Source organism: Triturus cristatus, chromosome 2_2 (genome assembly GCF_964204655.1).
Source record: "Triturus cristatus chromosome 2_2, aTriCri1.1, whole genome shotgun sequence".
Classification (NCBI taxonomy): Eukaryota; Metazoa; Chordata; class Amphibia; order Caudata; family Salamandridae; genus Triturus; species Triturus cristatus.
In genome coordinates, this window is record NC_140582.1 from 49,733,874 (window position 1) to 49,752,676 (window position 18,803).

At 44.8% G+C, this 18,803-nt stretch overlaps 1 long non-coding RNA gene across 1 annotated transcript in view; it reads right to left on the reverse strand.

The window, feature by feature from the left end:
- Positions 1-429: 429 nt before the first annotated feature.
- Positions 430-18,803, reverse strand: part of LOC146861813 (uncharacterized) — a 50,158-nt gene continuing 31,784 nt past the window's right edge. Inside the window, exons 2-3 of the long non-coding RNA XR_014978053.1 lie at positions 6,710-6,873; positions 430-671 (exon numbers count right to left, since the gene is read on the reverse strand). This is a non-coding gene — a long non-coding RNA (uncharacterized LOC146861813). The remainder of the gene's footprint in view (positions 672-6,709; positions 6,874-18,803) is intronic.

Sequence of the window (18,803 nt, forward strand, 5' to 3'; positions counted from 1 at the left end):
TTACCCAACACAATGCCTGAATGCTGATGCTGGTAAATGAGGTTCTTCTATATCTAAAATATTGATCACTTTTTATGCATAGGTGGGTAAATGGGGCAGAGTGTGCTATTGTTTAGGTAATATAAGAAGTGAAGATCCTACGCTGAGTTGGTGTTGCTTTCACCACAAGTGTGTGAATAATTAATGGCGTAAATTATTACATCACACCTCAATAAATCTCACAGCTTGGGGAAGAGGGTTAGTGGTTTGGTGAATGGATGGGAAAGGGGATTTTGGGAAAGGTGTGACAAAGACAAACACTACACTACACAAAGACAATACATTCTGGGCGGTGAGCAGCCAACCATCATCAATCTGTTGTGGGAGGACACAAAGGAATTACTAAAACACAGTTAACTTAAATGCATTGCAAAGTTTATCTAAATGTTCTGTCACCTAGGTTTGTAAAATAGCAAATAGAAATTAAGTAGGAGTTAAGTGAGTAATACACACAGTTCTAAAAAAGGATTATTAAAAGAAAAACTATACTGTATTTCCAAATTGAGGGGTGCATCCACATTCTTCTTGGATTCTCCATCAATCTTGGGTGCCTGGCTGAAGAGGTCCAGTAAGTTAAGCATGGGTGTTATGGTGCATTTGCCTTTTGTGCCAGAGAAGAGAAGGCCAGCGGACTGTAAAACAGAAATGATATTGTAGAATCAAGGAGTGTATCAAGAAGACTGAGAGGGAGAGCAAGAGCATAGTCCTTTGCAATCATTCATTTTATGACTGATGTGCGATCAATTAAGAGTGAGCAATCACAAAAATCAACAAACATAGACAAGTGGCTAAATGTATCAGGCTGATCAAACTTGCAACTGCCATCAGCATAACATTTAGCCTAGCGACCACATAATGTAATGGTGTGACTGAAAACATCACATGTCTATCTCCAGTTCCAAATCAAGAAATCAATGTACCTATCACCAGTCATGAAACCAAATGGGGGTAACTGTTCCAAAAATGGGGTTGCTGAAAGTCACCAACTCACCAGAAGTAGGGGAGAAAAAAAAAAATTGGTGAAATGAGGTACCTAGGTTTAGAACCCACTAGCAAGAGGCAAGCGCATGTCTTGTCACCCTCACACACCCTGAAGGATGTCACTGTGAAGTAAATTTATTGTTTGATTACTTAAAATCATTACAAAACAACCCCCCCCTAAATAAATACCACATTGAACTAAAACCTTAATATCCAGAGTAAAATCCACATCACTTATCAGTAGGATTCAAGTTAAAAACAATTACATTAATAGCTTGGATGGGACGACAGAGGAATAAGAACCCAAAGGGGTGCTGGTGATCTCATTAGACTCAAGGTAATTAAGCTCTCCCTCAAATTGACGTAAAGGTCTGCAGACTAGGTTCATATATTTAGTTCCACGACAAGCTAGTATCGACGAGGTACCCTCTAGCCAGCAAATCACCGCTTGCCTGCTAGAGCGAATGTTCAGCTCAATAAAAATTGGTTTCAAGAACTTTCTCCTTTGGTCTAAAGTGGCTGTACAAGCGCATGTTAGATGGATTCATGTTTCTTTTTTAAAGCCACATAGTCTGCAGGATTCCGTATTGAATGGCTTTTTCCACTGGGGGTATAAATCCTTAGCCTCATGCACACCCATTCGGAATTTTAAAAAACTGGTTTTTAGTTGTGAGCTGAAATGGGCGGATAGATACGGTTGTGGCCTCAAGAATCTATGGGCCATATGTAGGTAGCCTAATACCGGTCGGTAACGGACGATTTTCGGTAAAAATCCCGTTACCGACCGGTATTCAGGCTTTTGGTATGTAGGGGGGACATTTCAGGATTCGGTAATTTACCGAATCAGTAAGATTACCAATTCAGTAATTTTACCGATTCGGTAAATACCGAATCCTGAAATGAGATGTAGGGGGAGTGTGTGGGTGTTGTGTGGATTCGTTATTTACCGCCAACTAAAAGTTGGTGGTAAATGACGAATGGCTTAGAAAAAGCATTTTTTTAGGGCATGTATGTGTGCCACATGTGCACACATGCAGGAATCAGGGGTGCAACAGTGTGTCACTGTGACACCCTGCCACCCTTGATTGTGCTCCCCCCATTACCGAATCGGTATTTACCGATTCGGTAATGGTAACTGGCTTCCCATTGATTCCTATGGGCCTCCTGGCCCATAGGAATCAATGGGAAGACAGTTACCATTACCGAATCGGTAAATACCGATTCTAAATTACCGACCAATTCCGATTCGGTAATTTTTACCGACTGATTACCTACATAGCATTTACCACTTCATAAATACCGAATCGGTAACATTCGGTATTTATGAAGCGGTAAATGTTAGGCTACCTACATAAGGCCCTATATGTATTAATTACTGTCCACCCATGCCGCCGCTTGGAGAACTCTTGTTTGTCTGCCCATAGGGATTTCTTTTTGGCTGCGCTATTTACTATTTTGCCAAAGCTTCCTCGATCCAGTCTTTTGGCCCATGCTGTTTGTAGGGCCAACTCAGCCAGGGACTCTCTCAAAAAGCTTCCCCAGGAGTTGGATGTTACATGATCCCCCTGGAGCTTAATTTCTTCCCAACATAGGCTATTTAAAGAGTTCGTATCAGAAGAGCGGAGCATGTGGCACAGTTTAATAAAACAGCTCATTACTCAAAATTTCTGGTGCTGGAGGCCAAATTCCTATCTGACCTGCGAGGGCGAGACAGATTTAGGCAGGTCAAAAACTGCTTTATAAATCTTTGTCTGCAATGTGTTCAATATGTACACTTCTTTGCCACGCCATGGAGCCAGGCCGTAGGACAATTTAGGTAGTATTTGGGCGGCCATTACTTTGAGTAAATGAGAGAAATTTGGACTGTCCATCTTTTTGCGAAGTAATTTATATGCAAAAATTAAAGAATGTGCCTTTGCTATTAGAGCCAGTTTGTGATCTTTGTGGGTTGCACCCTGCCCAATTATTACACCCAGGTATTTATATGAGCTGACGTCTTCGACAGTTGCCCCCTTAGCCGACCATTTGAACTTGAGTTTCTTACGATCAAATAGGCGAACTATTTTTGTTTTTTCTTTACTTAACTCCAGTTGTTCCTTATCCAGGTAGGTCACAAGGTTGTTTATTGATCTCTGAAGGCCAATGGGAGTTTGGCTCAACAGAACTATATCGTCCGCATATTGTAATATGGCGATTGGCTCGTTGACCAGTTTCGGGGGGTGAGACTCTGGTTTTTCAATGTGCGGAGCTAAGTCAGATAAAAACAGATTGAATAGGCTGGGGGCTAAAACGCAGCCTTGTTTTAAGCCGCTTTGCGTCTGGATGCTTGCAGTTGTACTTGACCCATTGCCTAACTTGACTCTTGCCCAGGTGTCCGTATGAAGGATGTCATGGTTCATTATCGGGCGTTTGCTCCGCGTCGGGCAGGCACTGCAATGCCCTATGGGTCCCCGGAAATGTCACTTTAGAGGAAATCTTTCATAGAACAGCCGTCTGATGTGTGCGGGGTGAGGGGTGTCCTCTGTGAATGGTGAATGAGTATGTGAAAAGTTAAAACTGGATAAGGGATACCAGGAGTCGATGTATTAATTGTGAGGGTACCCTTGTCAGAATAAAAGTCCCAAAGAGTCGTGAGTGACTTCAACAGGCATAATCTGCCAAAGTAAGTAAAAGGTCAATATGTTTCGTGCCTCGTTGGTCACAACGATCCATGGCGCTTCATCTGGACCAAACAAGCTGTGGTGTGATGGTGCGAGTGAGTGAAGGGGTCGAAAGACCTTTATTTGATCAGGGCGGGCCAATTCTGTGAAACACTACAGCAAGGCTGCAACTAAATAGCTCCTGAAGAAACCTAGAATCAAAAAGAGGGAGATAGAAACAACAATAGACAAACATGAAAAACATCTGAGGTATCAACGTTTATCTCCACACCACGCATCAATGAGAGCACATAGAGCATGAAGAACATAGAGACTGACTGTACAAGACACCATCAGGCCAGCTCCCACAATGGTGGCTATCATGGAGGGCACCGCAGGCCAGCTATAGGTCATGCCAGAGGGCTGGCGGTTGCGTATGTGGCATATGTTGGCCCCCACGATCATACCACCATATTATAGGTAGAAGCATGATGGAAATCAAATATTGTACAGCAGTCCTGCTAGGGGATTAAAAAAAGGATAGATAGACAGGGATTAACCCCAGATCTGTGACTGGGGGCGAGTGGCTGAAAAGTTTCAGCACTCCGCCCATCATCCTATTGTGCTTGCTATGTTTGCCAAGGGTGGCCAGGGTATGCCCAGACATGGGTCCCTTGCCAACTTTGTGACAGAATTCAAGCTAGCCTGGCTGATGAGGAATAAAACTCTGAAACCAGTCCCAGGATGCTTGCTTCTGGTCCAGGGAGGACTTGGCCTGGCAGTTCAGGCTGGACTGTTCCCATGATGTTTCAGAGTCAAGACTGAATTGCATATAGCTGCGTCCAAACTGGGGTGGCTTAGTTAGCAGAAGAATGATGATGACTTTAACCCAGATCTGTGACTGGGGTGTGTCTTAAAAGTTTCATCACTCCGTCCATCATCCTATTGTGTTTGCTATGTTTGCCCTCAGTGGCCAGGGTATGCCCAGACTTGGGTCCCCTGCTCACTTAGCCACTGAATTCAAGCTAGCCTGGCTGATGAGGAGTGAAACTCCGAAACAGGTCCCAGGATGTTTGCTTCCGGTCCAGGGAGGACCTGGCCTGGCAGTTCGGACTGGACTGTTCCCATGTTATTCAGAGTCAAGACTGAATTGCATATAGCTGTGTCCAAACTGGGGTGGCTTAGTTAGCAGAAGAATGATGATGACTTTAACCCAGATCTGTGACTGGGGTGAGTGTCTTAAAAGTTTCAGCACTCCGTCCATCATCCTATTGTGTTTGCTATGTTTCCCCTCAGTGGCCAGGGTATGCCCAGACTTGGGTCCCCTGCTCACTTAGCCACTGAATTCAAGCTAGCCTGGCTGATGAGGAGTGAATCTCCGAAACAGGTCCCAGGATGTTTGTTTCCGGTCCAGGGAGGACCTGGCCTGGCAGTTCGGGCTGGACTGTTCCCATGAGGCACAGGGTCAGGACTGATTTTATATGGCAAGGTCCAAACTGGGGTGGCTTAGTCAGCAGAAGAATGATGATGGATTAAACCCAGATCTGTGACTGGGGGTGAGTGTCTAAATAGTTTCAGCACTCCATCCATCATCCTATTGTATTTGCGATGTTCGTCCTAAGTTGCCAGGATATGCCCAGATGTGCGTCCCTTGCTCACTTTGCCACTGTATTCAAGCTAGCCTGGCTGATGAGAAGTGAAACTCTGAAACCGGTCCCAAAATGCTTGTTTCTGGTCCAGAGAGGACCTCGCCTGGCAGTTCGGGTTGGACTGTTCCCATGAGGTATAGGTACATCACTGATTTATATATGCTGGGCCCAAACCTGGGTAATTTAGTGAGCAGAAGAATGATGATGGATTAACCCCAGATCTGTGACTGCGGGTGAGTGTCTGAATAGTTTCAGCACTCCGTCTATCATGCTATTGTGGTTCCTATGTTTGTCCTAAGTGGCCAGTGTATGTCCAGACGTGGGTCTCTGGCTCACTTTGTCACTGGATTCAAGCTAGCCTGGCTGATGAGGAGTGAAACTCCGACCCCGGTCCCAGGATGTTTGTTTTCAGTCCAGGGAGGACTTGGCCTGGCAGTTCGGGCTGGACTGTACCCATGAGGTACAGGGTCAAGACTGATTTGCATATGGCTGGGTCCAAACCAGGGTGGCTTAGTGAGCAGCAGAATGATGATGGATTAATCCCAGATCTGTGACTGGGGGTGAGTGTTTGAAAAGTTTCCGCACTCCACCAAACATCCTATTATGTTTGTTATGTTTGGCTTAAGTGGCCAGGGTATGCCCAGACGTGGGTCCCATTCTCGCTTTGCCACTGGATTCAAGCTAGCCTGGCTGATGAGGAGTAAAACTCTAAAACTGGTCCAGGATGCTTGTTTCTGGTCCATGGAGGACCTGGCTTGGCAGTTCGTCCTGGACTGTTCCCATGAGGTACAAGGTCAAGACTGATTTGCATATGGCTGGGTCCAAACGGGGGTGTATTAGTGAACAGAAGAATGATGTTGGATTAAACCCAGATCTGTGACAGGGGGTGAGTGTCTGAAAAGTATTGTGTTTGCTAAAAAAAATAAAACACACATCCTCCGAAGACATTGAATATATTACCGTACCAATACACTGTTTGTAGAAAAAAAACATGCAGTACCCACCCAAAAAACACATTTTTTATTTAATCCAATGCCATCCATGGTCTAAATGATGTTTTAAATTAACAGACACCACAGAAACAGGAGCAGTTGTTCCATGCACCCATGACTAGTCCTGGGCATACTGGCTGCAAGGCCAATTGGCAGAGTAGGCCACATAGTGAATGAAATGAATATTGCAAATGTATTTAAAAACTTGTAGAGTATATACTAAACTGTGCAACATGTTTCCTTTGTAAAAGAAGAAAAATACATGCAAAAAAAACAACTATGCCCCTACTGAAACTGCAGGCCACCCACCACTATAAATGTTAAAATATTTAATAAAAGTACTAATAAATCCTGGTGCATGCCCCTAAACAAATAAACAACAGCCTTATACACCAGTTTCTGAACTTACCTTTGAAATATTGAATACAAAGTCCTTAAATCCAATGGTATATATCCAGCAGACAAGGTGAGTGATCCTTCCAGCTCCAAAGCCAAATGAAAAGTGACCCGGAGGCACTGGGAGGAGCCTGCTGGATAGGAACGGGAAGGTGAAGTCTCTGGGGCATTTTCTTACTTTTGGAAAAGAAAGAAAGTAAAAAAAAGAATCATGGCACAAAAAACCATCATGTACGGTACATTTGAGAAGCTTTTTAACTCCAAATTGTCTTTTTGAGGAGATTTAGCTTCTTCTCGAGGAGAGCTAGCAGCCCCAAAATCTAATTGGCAGCTAGAAAATCTTGTGGGTGCTTGCGAGTAATAAATATAACAAAAGGAGGAGTGGAGAGAGGAAGTGTCCACCTGGACACACAAGTGGATTCGATCTCCCCGGCCACAATTCTAACAAACAAAAGGAATCCACCTGAATGAGATTGGCATGGTCCCTACAATGGTGGGGAGCACACTGTGTTCTTTAAATACCCCTCACACACCAAAAGGGCCCTTGGTGTCATGCTTCATCATAAGGGTCTTCACATCCCTCTACGGAATGCGGCATGCTACTAACCAACGACTACGTGGGAGCACTGATGTAATAACTATGTGTGGTGCGTGAGGGTTTAGATGGTAAGTGAGTGGTGGGGTCAGATGTGAATTATTGCGTGAATGTTAAAAAACAACATCTACATCACTCGCCCAGGGTGCTCAGAACAAACACGCTTTTGCAGTATGCCTACTGGCGCTGTGTAGGCCAGTGTTGACATGTTTCTGTGTGGTTAACAAGCCCCTTCAGTCTACCTACAATACCTGGCCTCTAGAAACACATGCGATGTTACGTTACGTACATCAAAAGATCTAACTCCTTCGTCATGCAATAGTGTTTGGCTACACCTATCTAACAGCAGGGGACAATCTCCTGTTTTTCTCCGTAGTACACATTAAATATTACAAACCAGAAACTCTTTTTGACCGACTGAAATCCATGCCCTTCGGTGCGCAGAAAAGAGACATTCCACTTTTGCACAATACAAATTATTGTTCAATGCCTTAATTTCAAGAAACTGAGCTGATCCAAGAGTAGGTCACAATGTCTGTTTTTTTCCTCGGTCCCTACCACCTCACATTGCAACTTGCATATATAATTATGAAACTGGTTCCTCCTTCGGGATCTTATCAATAGAATTACTTTGCCTTCTGTCACATTGATAAGGACACTCCACGCATGCGCTGTACCACTGTCTATTCAGCGCTCTAGTTTCAACGGAATCCGACCTAACACGCATGCGCGGGCGAGCTCTATCTCGTCCACAGGAGAGGCGCAACAGGTCTCTCGGCCCGTAACCCCGACCGGATACATCTGACCGGACACAGAACTTTTGCTTGGCTTTTCTCAATGACTTGCCAATTATCCATTTAAGCAGAGTACTTATACTGATCCCGCCGCGCTCCACATTTATCCACGGAGCCGCAGATGGGACAGTCTTGACAGGGAGCACCTCCTGTATTGTAAGTACGGCATGGCTGATGGGAAAACCTTGTGAATCCTAATGCATCTACAAAGTGAGTACTATCCTAAGCACTAAACTAAGACTGTGTTTTTCTTCCTTACTTACTCTGCAGAGTGCTATTAAGCACGGGGTCCCTCCGTATTACAGGCTCATGATGCAATTCGCCAATTTGTAGCAAGTATGCACTGTTCCTTCCTTACCTCCTCTCTCTTTGTACACCTCAGAAAAAACCTTTTTGGATCATAGACCACCTAAACAACCAGTGGACTAATGATAGAGTGTGTGTTTTATGTTATTCGTTCGTCAGTCATGTACGTGTCTATCTTCTTTATAGGGCACTGCACTGGAGTAGGATGACATATTATGTCTAGAGAGTGCTTTTTCACCTAGTTTAGGTCATTAGCCCAGCGTGCTGGATGTTGCAACTAAATACCCCATGTACTTTTTCCTTCCCTGTGTTCTTTTGATTTCAGGTCCTCATTGCAGGTACTTACGATTTGGAATCTAGTAATTAGGCACATTTAGTCTAGTTTTCGCATTTATATCACATATATTGTTTGTAGTTTAACAACAATACACAACCCTGACGTGAGTTAGGTGGGGATCTGTGCACCCCATCCTGAAGAAGAAGCTTTACGCTTCGAAACATGTTGACGCACACGAGAGGTATTGTACATTAAATACAAAATACCTCCACCACACCCCCTTTTAGCAATACCAGCATGGAGGTTTATTAAAATATTTTTAGCCCTCACATGCCAAGTGCTTGCGAGTGCCCGGCAAGTCTTGTTGCACTCACCGTGGGAGCAGAAAGACACGCCAATGGGAAAAAACTGTGCTCCATTGCGAAGTATCGGTAACTCCTTCTTATGCGGAGTTGCCGAATATCACAAACTCTGGGAGCAGAGCAGAGTTTTACAGTTAAGTCTAGTTGTTACCTTTAGCAGTAAAAAAATAATGTAAGGAAATTACATACAAATGGTTACAGGCAATGAGATCATTGTGGTAATAAAATATTATCTGTTGGACTTGGCCCTTTTTGCAGGTTCATCCCTGAACTTTTTGCCTTCCTGTATTTTTTCTGACCTGTTGTTGGCTGTTTTATAACTCTGGGAACTTTAGCACTGTCGATCAGTGCTAAAGTGCATATGCTCTCTATGGTAAATTGATGTATGGATTAGTGACTCCATGATTGGCTTATTTGATTTACTGTCAGACCCTAGTACAGTGCACTGTGGGTGCCCTGGGCTTGTAAATCAGATGTTGCTGGTGGGCTTGCAGCACTGGTTGTGCCAGCCACAGAAGCAGCCTGTAAAGTGTGTCTCAGGCCTGCCATTGCAGAGCCTGTGTGCAGTCTTGTACTGCCATCTTGACTGGGCAAGTGCACCCACTTGCCAGTCCCTAAACCTTCCCTTTTCTGCAAATTAGTCACCCCTCTGGTAGGCCCAAGGGCAGGGTGCATTGTAGGTAAAAGGTAGAACCTGCCCTGATGTGTGTGGCATGTCCTAATAGTGAATTACAGTCATTTTCGTTTTTTACTATTGCAAGGCTACCTGTTTCCCATAGGCCAGAATGGGCAGTTTGATTATAAAACCTTACAATCCTAACTGACCCGGGGAACATGGTAGAAATTTGAGTTTATTGTGCCTGAACTCACAATGATAAAATACATCTTTTAGTGAAGTTGGATTTAACATTTTGTGTTTAAAAATACCACTTTTAGAAAGCAGGTATTTTCTTGCCTAACTATCCAAGCCGGCCGGTTGTGTATTCCATGTCTGGTTTGTGAATAACAGGGGCTGAGGGATTCCAGGAGACATGGTGAGTCAGCGCCAGGCTGAATAGAGAGATCAGCATGTAGAGTGGTGGGAAGAGTTGCACCTGGGACCTAAATAGGGCTGTGCCTGCCTTCCACAATGGTGGCTCCACCTCCTGTGGTGCGCCTGATGTCCCTGGCTCACACTGTCAAAGGAAAGAAGGAATCCTGTAAACAAAGTACTCCAAGACTGACCAGGACTGGTTTTGACTAGGCAAAGGTCTCTGCCTTCAGAAAATATCAGTATAAAAAGGAGGACCCAGACCCCAGGACTTTAGATCAATTTTGGGAAACAAGAAGAACCTTTGCTGAGGAGAGGAACCAGAGAAAATACTGACAGAGGAGACTATACCTAAGCTGAGTGCTGTTTGGGGGATTGGCCTGCAGTGGTTGCCTTACTGCTAAAGAAAGGAGAAAGGAACTTTGTGCTACATTCATCAACTTGTAAAGGATCTCCAAGGGCTTAGAAATTGAGCTTGCCTCCTGCTAAAGTCTCAGGCATGTGAAGTGCCTGCTGTTGTGCTGGGCCTTCTGAGGGACTGCGTGTCGCAAGGAGCTGGAAGCGCGACGCACGAAGAAGTGTGACGCCGCCGCAGCTGCTGTCGTCGCACCACTGAAGAAGTGTGTCGCCGCTGCCGCTGTCACATCGCATCGCAGAAGCGCCTCGCCGGATAAGAGAGTCGCCTTCGCAGCAGACGCTGTCGCACCACCGTAGAAGCGTGTCGCCGCCACAGCCACTGTCGTCGTATCACTGAAGAAGGTTGTCGTCGCTGTCGCATCACACCACTGAAGCGCCTCGCATCGCCGGAGAAGAGTGTCGCCATCGCAGCAGATGCTGTAGCATCACCGGAGAAGCATGTTTCAGGGTCTGTCGCGGCTCAGAAGAATCGTTAAGTCACCACACAGCCGTCCGGCGTGCAAGCATTGTTGTCGCATCAAGGAGAAGACGCCATTTTGTTTCATTGCACCGGATTTTCATCGCATCACGGCGTTGCAGGTCGCATCGCCACGGAAGTACAGTAAGAAACCGATGCATCACCTCCCCATGCAGAGAAGAACCAACGCATCACCGTCCCCTACGCAACAGTAGGGAACCGACGCATCACCGTTCTTGCGTGTAAGGAACCGATGCATCACCTTCCCTGCAACTCTTTCATTGTATAGCATTACACATCCTAAGGTACATTGAATGCAAAGTGTCGCATTTACCATCTATTTCAACCATTGTATTGTGGATTTTTGTTGTTTGTGGTCTTGTGTTAAGTCTATATAAAAATGCTTATTTTTATACTACAACTTGTGTGGTGTCCATCTGTAGTGTTGTCACTGGATTACTCTATGTGTTCACAAATGCTTTACACACTGCCTCTGAGATAAGTCTGTCTGCTCGTGCCAAGTTACCAAGGGGGTGAGCAGGGGTTATTTTAGAAGTGTACCCACCACCCAGAATAGATGCAAGGGTCCCTATTTGGTCAAAGTTACCTACCTCTGCCAACTAGAGACCCCCAAATCTAACATTATCCATATTTAGTTGTTTTTTTAGTAACCTAAGTAAAAAAAAATCATATAAACAGCTCTCAAGTAAGGCTGTCTCAATTCAGGAAGGACCCCAAGCACCGGCTCTTCGACTCAACCGTAGTGTCCCCTCTCAGTGCCTTGAAACCTTACTGGTGAGTAGTCGCACTCTACACGAATCCTGACTGATTGAAGGCTAAAATTTAATAAAAGTACAAATAAATCCTGGTGCATGCCCCAAAACAAATAAACAACACCATTATACACCAGTTTTTTGACTTACTTGTAAAATCTCAAATACAAGTCTTAAAATCCAATGATATATATGTAGCAGACAAGGTGAGTGATCCTTTCAGCTCCAAATCCAAATGAAAAGTGACCAGGAGTCACTGGGAGAAGCCTGCTGGATAGTAACAGGAAGTTGGAGTCTCTGGGGCACTTTCCTCCTTTTGGAAAAGAAATAAAGTAAAAAATAAAAGACTCACGGCTAACCCTGGGCGTAGTTCGCGAAGTAGCGCTACGCGTAGCTACGCAAAGTGCACTTTGCACTACGCGAGCTACGCGTAGCACTTCCCGAACTGCGTAGTACCCTGTTCGCACTGTGCCAGATGCCGTTTTCATCCGCACTGTGCAATCATTGAAAACGGCATCTTGCACAGTGCGAGCTGTAGTTTTCTGCCGCTCGAGTAGACTTTTACTCGAGCGGCAGCTTTCTCAACGCGAACTGGTAGTTTCTCATCGCAAGCGGTCGTTTGCATACGCGACCACTCGCAATGAGAAACCTGACCTCCCCGCGTTGAGAATCTCGCCAGGAGGTTTATTTTCCACTCTCGCGATCGCCAACTTGATGTTGCTGATCGCGAACGAGGAAAAAGTCCCGCCGGGATGTCATTTTGCTTGCTCGCGGTCGCCAATTTGACGTTGAGGACCGCGAGCAAGCAAAAAATGACCGCTGCACTACGCAACGCTACGCAACGCTACGCTACGCGTGTTTGCACTGTGCTACGTGCAATTCACGTAATGCGAAGTAGCGCAAACTTCGCAAACTACGCAAGCGTAGTGTAGTGCTTTGCCCAGGCTTACTCACGGCACAAAAAACCACCATGAATGGTCCATTTGAGAAGCTTTTTAACTCCTAATTGTCTTTTTGAGGAGATTCAGCTTCTTCTAGAGGAGAGCAAACAACCGCTAAATCTCGCGAGCAGCTTGAAAATATTGTGGGTGCTTGCAAGTGCCCAGCAACTCTTGTTGTACTCACCGTGCACGCGGAAAGACACGCCAATGGAAAAAAAACTCTGCTCCATTGCGGAGTGCGGAGTTCATTGGTAACTCTGCTTTATGCAAAGTCGCTGAATATCACAAACTCTGCGAGCAGAGCAGAGTTTTACACCCAGGCTTAGTTATTACCTTTAGCGGTAATAAAAAAAAGGTAAGGAAATGACATACAAATGGAAAACAGGCAATGAGAACTTGGGGGTAATAAAAAAAATCCATATTTAGTTTATTTGGTAACCTAAGTAAAAAAAGATCCTCTAAACAACTCTTGAGTAAGGCTGCCTCAATTCAGGAAGGACCCCAAAGCTCCGGCTCTTCGACTCAACCGTAGTGTCCCCTCTCTCAGTGCCTTGAGATCTAACAGTACAAACAACAGTGATCCTCAAATAGTTGGGGTAATGATTAGATAAATATAGTTCTGAATCGATACTATATTCTGGAAGTCCAGCCGGACAACCGATTTCATTATTCAAATTTTAAAATTGCATACATATAACAAAATACACGTGGGACACAGTCCTGTGTCCAAATAGAACAATGACATTAACAAAACAAACAAGGCATTTCAGGCAAGACAGAAATTGAAGCTTTTTAGATTATCCAGTGTTATAAGCTTTTTTCAAAACAGCTAGTGCACTTTTTCAACACAATGGAATAACGTGCATGCTATTTTAGAGGGGGTCGACGACGTTTCGATCCTTTTAGAGGAGTACCAGGATCATCATCAGGACTTGATGTGTACATGCCTGATTGTGAACGAAATTGCCTGCGGGGAAACAAAAAAGGGGGTGGATGTAGAAAAGGAAAATAGGGGAAAAATAAAGAGATTTCAGGCGGTCCGCTCGTGGTATGTTGAACATGGTGAATTCGCACAAGGGATGCAAGTGTGGTTCCAGGAGTGCATGCGGATGTGTAGGCATGCGTAGGATACAGGAGTCAATATCGGACGCGAATAAGCCGTTTATGTGGTAAGTGAACGGAGGGATGGCCTATCGAGGGGGTAAAAGGACTAATAAGAAGTCAAAGCGGAAAGAAACCGCTTGATGTGAGAACATGCGTCAGAAGTGCATGCGAATGAATGGACATGCATAGGGTAAAATAATGATTATACCCGCTCAGTAACGGGCGCGAGTAAGATATATGTGGTGATTGCTCGGAAGGATAACCGGTAGCGGTGGTACAATGACTAATAAGAAGTGGGAGCGGAAAAGGGACCGCGTGACTAGAGAACATGCGTCTAAAGTAACCGTAGACTGGATGGACGCGAAGTGCGTGATAAAGAACTCATGCGAGTAAGCTGGGTGGGGGGGCAGGAGTTTACAGTGGAGGAGAAATGACCGTAGGTGGCGGTGGTGCTATGCGGCAACCAGGTGGAAGGATGGAACGTTAAGGAAGTTGATCTCACCTGTACTCGTAAGAGAGCAAAAGCCGTTCAGTGACGGGGGCAACTGCGGTGAAAGCTCATAGGTGTGAGCTGGAGGGCAATGGCACGGTCAGGCCGGAGCCACGGGAACCAATATTCGCCGGTTTGGGACAGATAGGATTGCTAAAAACGGAGAATGGTGCGTTAATGGAGTAGTGAGTGTGGTGAACAACCACTTTATCAAAGACTTCGTACCACTTACTCAGTGCTATATCAGAGATAGTATGGCGATGATAAATCTCATCGAGCATCACCCCTTTGATCCCACCCTTGATATCCTCTGCACCATGGATGTAGAATCACTCTACACTAATATTCCGCAAATCCCAGCACTTCTCGTGATCCAAGGGATCTTGGACTCGAGACCACGCCCCCACCCTGTCCCCACACTTTTCATTATTCAGCTGCTTGAACTCTGTCTGGCCCGTAACTTTTTTACCTTTGAGAATGAATACTATCAGCAAGTAAAAGGTACGTCGATGGGCGCAGTTTTTGCGCCGAACCTAGCGATCCTCTACATGGATCATCTAGAAATGACTACCATCCTTGATGCCACTAACCCATTCCTTCCAGGCATCATTATATGGCGGCGCTACATAGATGACATTTTCCTGATATGGCATCAAAACGAGGTTACACTTTCCCAATTCAATCACTGGCTCAATAATAATTGTTCTGGTCTCAACTTCACCAACACACATGACAGTTCACAAATCCCATTTCTTGACCTAACCATATATCATTCTGATGGTGAACTACTAACCCAACTATACAGAAAAAGCACAGAGAGAAACACATTACTTAGGTACGAAAGTCACCACCCCCGAGCACTCAGAGACTCTTTACCATATTCCCAATTTCTCCGTATTAGACGTAACTGTTTTTCCAAGGATGACTATTTCTCTGAAGCTCTCATTCTCACCAACAAACTGAGAGCCCGTGGCTACCCCAAAAGACTGGTAAGAAATGCACAAAAACGAGCTTGGTATTGTCCAAGGGAAACCCTACTGTCACCCAAAGTCAAAACCAATGCCAACCGCCTAGTCTGTGTCACCACCTTTTCCCCAGCGTCCAACCAAATTCGAAAATCCATTTTGCAACACTGGCCTGTGGTCAATGCAGGGAATCTCTCAATAGAGCGACCTATTTTTGCGTTCTGTAAGAACCGGAACCTAAAGGACCATCTGGTAAGAGCCGCTTTACCTTCCCCCCGTCCGATGGTCACTCTTGATGCACATTGGGGGTTAGACCCTCTCATTGGACATGCCAAATGCGGCAACTGCAATGTTTGTAGCACTACCATGGAAGGTAAAGACTTTGTATTTAACAATGTGTCCATCACTCTAAATTCCTTCTCGAAATGTAATACGAGCAATGTTATTTATCTCATCTCTTGCCCATGCAACAAGATCTACATTGGGCAGACAACACAGAAGGTGAAATTGCGAATTGGCCAACACAGAAGCAGAGTGCGCTGCAAAACCCCAAATGCCCCCCTTGTTGAACATTTCATTGAAATGGGGCACACAGATGTTGATATTAAATGGACAGTGCTCAAATGCATCAAACAGCCGCCAAGAGGAGGAGACATTGCGAAAATCTTGAATAAAGAAGAACTCAGAATGATCATCCGCACTGACAGCATCAGGCAAGGCCTGAATCGCAGCGAGGATTGGACTAACCTCCTCTGACACCATGAACTTTCATGCTCATGTCAATTCCGCCTTGTTTCTGACACCATGTACGTTCATGCTCATGTCAATTCCGCCTTGTTTCTGCAGCAAATTGTCACATATCGGTTGTTTTCCATCCTTATATCACACTGCCTTTCTTTTCTCCCACTGTAACTCTTAGGCGTAGTGGTCTTCCTCCCTTGGCTAACTATGTGGTTTAACACGATTACGGCACATTTTGGACCTTAATGTAATGAGTTGTAAATCCTTCGCCTTTTTTCATACTACAGTTCCATTGACATCATGTTTTCTCCTACTTCAGGTCTCCGTAAGTCCTTGTCCCAATACTCAATTTTATCACCCTCATATTGCAACAATAATGCTGAATTAACGCAATTGTTTTTTTGTAAAATGTAATATATGAATTGCTTGGTCTGTTTTCACTTCCTTACCCTCTTAAGGAACTTCCCCAGTCTATCTTCCCTGTTTATCTTTCTCCCCTAAGATGGCGCCGCTCTTACCCGCTCTAGTCCCCCAAGCACACCTCTTCAGTATTTATTGACACTCAACGCTCCTCACCCCGTCACTCGGTTCAATGTAAGCCGTAGGACCTGGCAGGATCCCGGTAAGCGCTTGATTCCTTTCCCCCCCCCTTGTGGTAAATATTTAAATTACCTGTACTATTTTTTATGCGGTAAAGTCTAGTAAGAATAACTCAGTCAAAATAAGAGGCAGAATCCGTGGTATTAGAGGTTCTGAAAAGGGCTTTATTCCTTACAAAGGAATCATAGTTCGAACTAGGCAATCTTATTCCATCACCACGAAGGTTCAGGAAGGGATAGGCAATACATTATTGACAAGTAACAATATATATATGAAAAGCATTGCATTAAGACAGATGCAGGAGGCGTAACAGCTGATAATACAGATAAGAATACACATACGTAATGAAAATAGGCGTAAATACAGGCGTATACTAGAAACGTCATTTAAAATGATGTCATAAGTGGGTGGATCCATAAGAGAATCCTGCAGTGTCAGCAGAAATATTTGGCAGAGATGCGCGCGCAGCCGCATGACGTGTGATTGACGTGCAACTAGAGGGTGAAGGGGAATTGACATTTAGCTCTACATGTGGAGACAAAAGTCTGGGGGGTCAGGTCAACCTAATCCCAAATTGTATCTAATATCTTTGTTTAAGGAACTGTGTTATCCAAAAGGAAAGGTTTCTCGGACGGAATCTATTCTATACTGACTGTTAGTGCATGTACAAGCGTCTATGTGTCTACATGAGATGCGAGGGGGCAGGAATCTTCCATGGTAACAGGGGCTATGAATTACTTGCATAAAGACAGCGAGGCCAAGCTCTTTGCTCGGTAGCTGGAAGGATGTTTACCTAAACTACTAGACAGGAATGCATTGGATGAGGAGCGGAGCAGATAACTTGAAGGCTGAATACAGTTTTTGGCAGGCAACAGGCCGCGTCAGGCACCGTTAGCCGCGCAGGGAGTAGGACAAAGTTCATGGATACGGATGCAGGTCCAGGCTGGAGCATTTCAGAGGCAGAAGCAGGAAAAGGCTTGATGACAGAATTCAGGGCGTACTCGCCTGAACTGTAAAACTAGAAAAGTGAACCATATAAAGTCGGTGGCCAATCATACTTAGGAATGGAATATTTGACCCATTCATGGCGGATCTGAAAGGGGACATGTTGACGTTGGACGCACATGCATTTGCGTCTTCATAGCTGGAACTGGAGGGAACATACATGTACTTGTAGCATGTACATGGAGCCGTTGGGGTCTAAGATAGGGGACATAACTGGTCATAAAATTCATATTTCCTCATTCCCTCCTTGTCCCCTACGGACCCTTATGAAATATCCATCTTCATCAATCCATCAATCTGTTCATATAGCATCATTTGTTCTTCTTTCTTCTTCCGGGATCTTGAATGAAAATTCGAAGGCGGGATACACGATGTGGCACACAGACCACAAATCGCTGGTCCACATTGTAGACACAAGCAGCAACTGAATAGAATGAGAAAGCCAATACCTAGGAAGGATAGGATCCTCCATCCCCAGGCTGACAACACGCTCCAGAACCAACCGGACCAAGTCCAGGTGCCTGGATTCTGGTGTATCTGGCTTACGATCTTATGAAGTCGAGTTATGGCCTTATATACTGACGGCGCGTTTTCTGGTATGAAAACACAGCAACTTGATCCGATGACCCTACAAGCTCCGCCCCTATCGGCCAGGATGACGTCAAGGACAAGACGATTTTGAAGAACAACAATCCGCATCGCAGACTGCTCCTCTGTTAAGTTGCCTAAGGCGGAAGTAGTTTCATTCACTACTGCTTCAAGGGTTCTAGTTAATCTACGTATCAACTTACTATTAGTGACTGTACCTATGTAGGGAAAGAAACCTTTATTGAAATCTGTGTATTGCTCCCATGCTGTTTCGGTGTAGTCGACAATCGGGAGATCCCTCTGCTGTCTATTGTGTACTAAATGGGTATTCCTATGGTAATCAGGCGGGGCTAGGAAAACAGGTGGCAGAAGGAATGCAATGTAACAGGTACCATCCCAATCTAGGGGTAGGCGTATGTATGCGGTGTGGCCACAGATGAAGTAGGAGTGACGAGAAGCTCTAAATGTAGATTTGCCTTTATCACTGAATTCTATTACAGTGGTACATTTACTATGGCCCATGTGTATTGAACCATTCTTTCTTACACATAATTCGCCTCTAACTGGAAATACTGACATAGCGGGCAAGATTGGTGTAGCTTCGGATTCAACATTCAGGATCATGAGATTAAGTGTAAAGTTACCTAATCCATATACTTCAT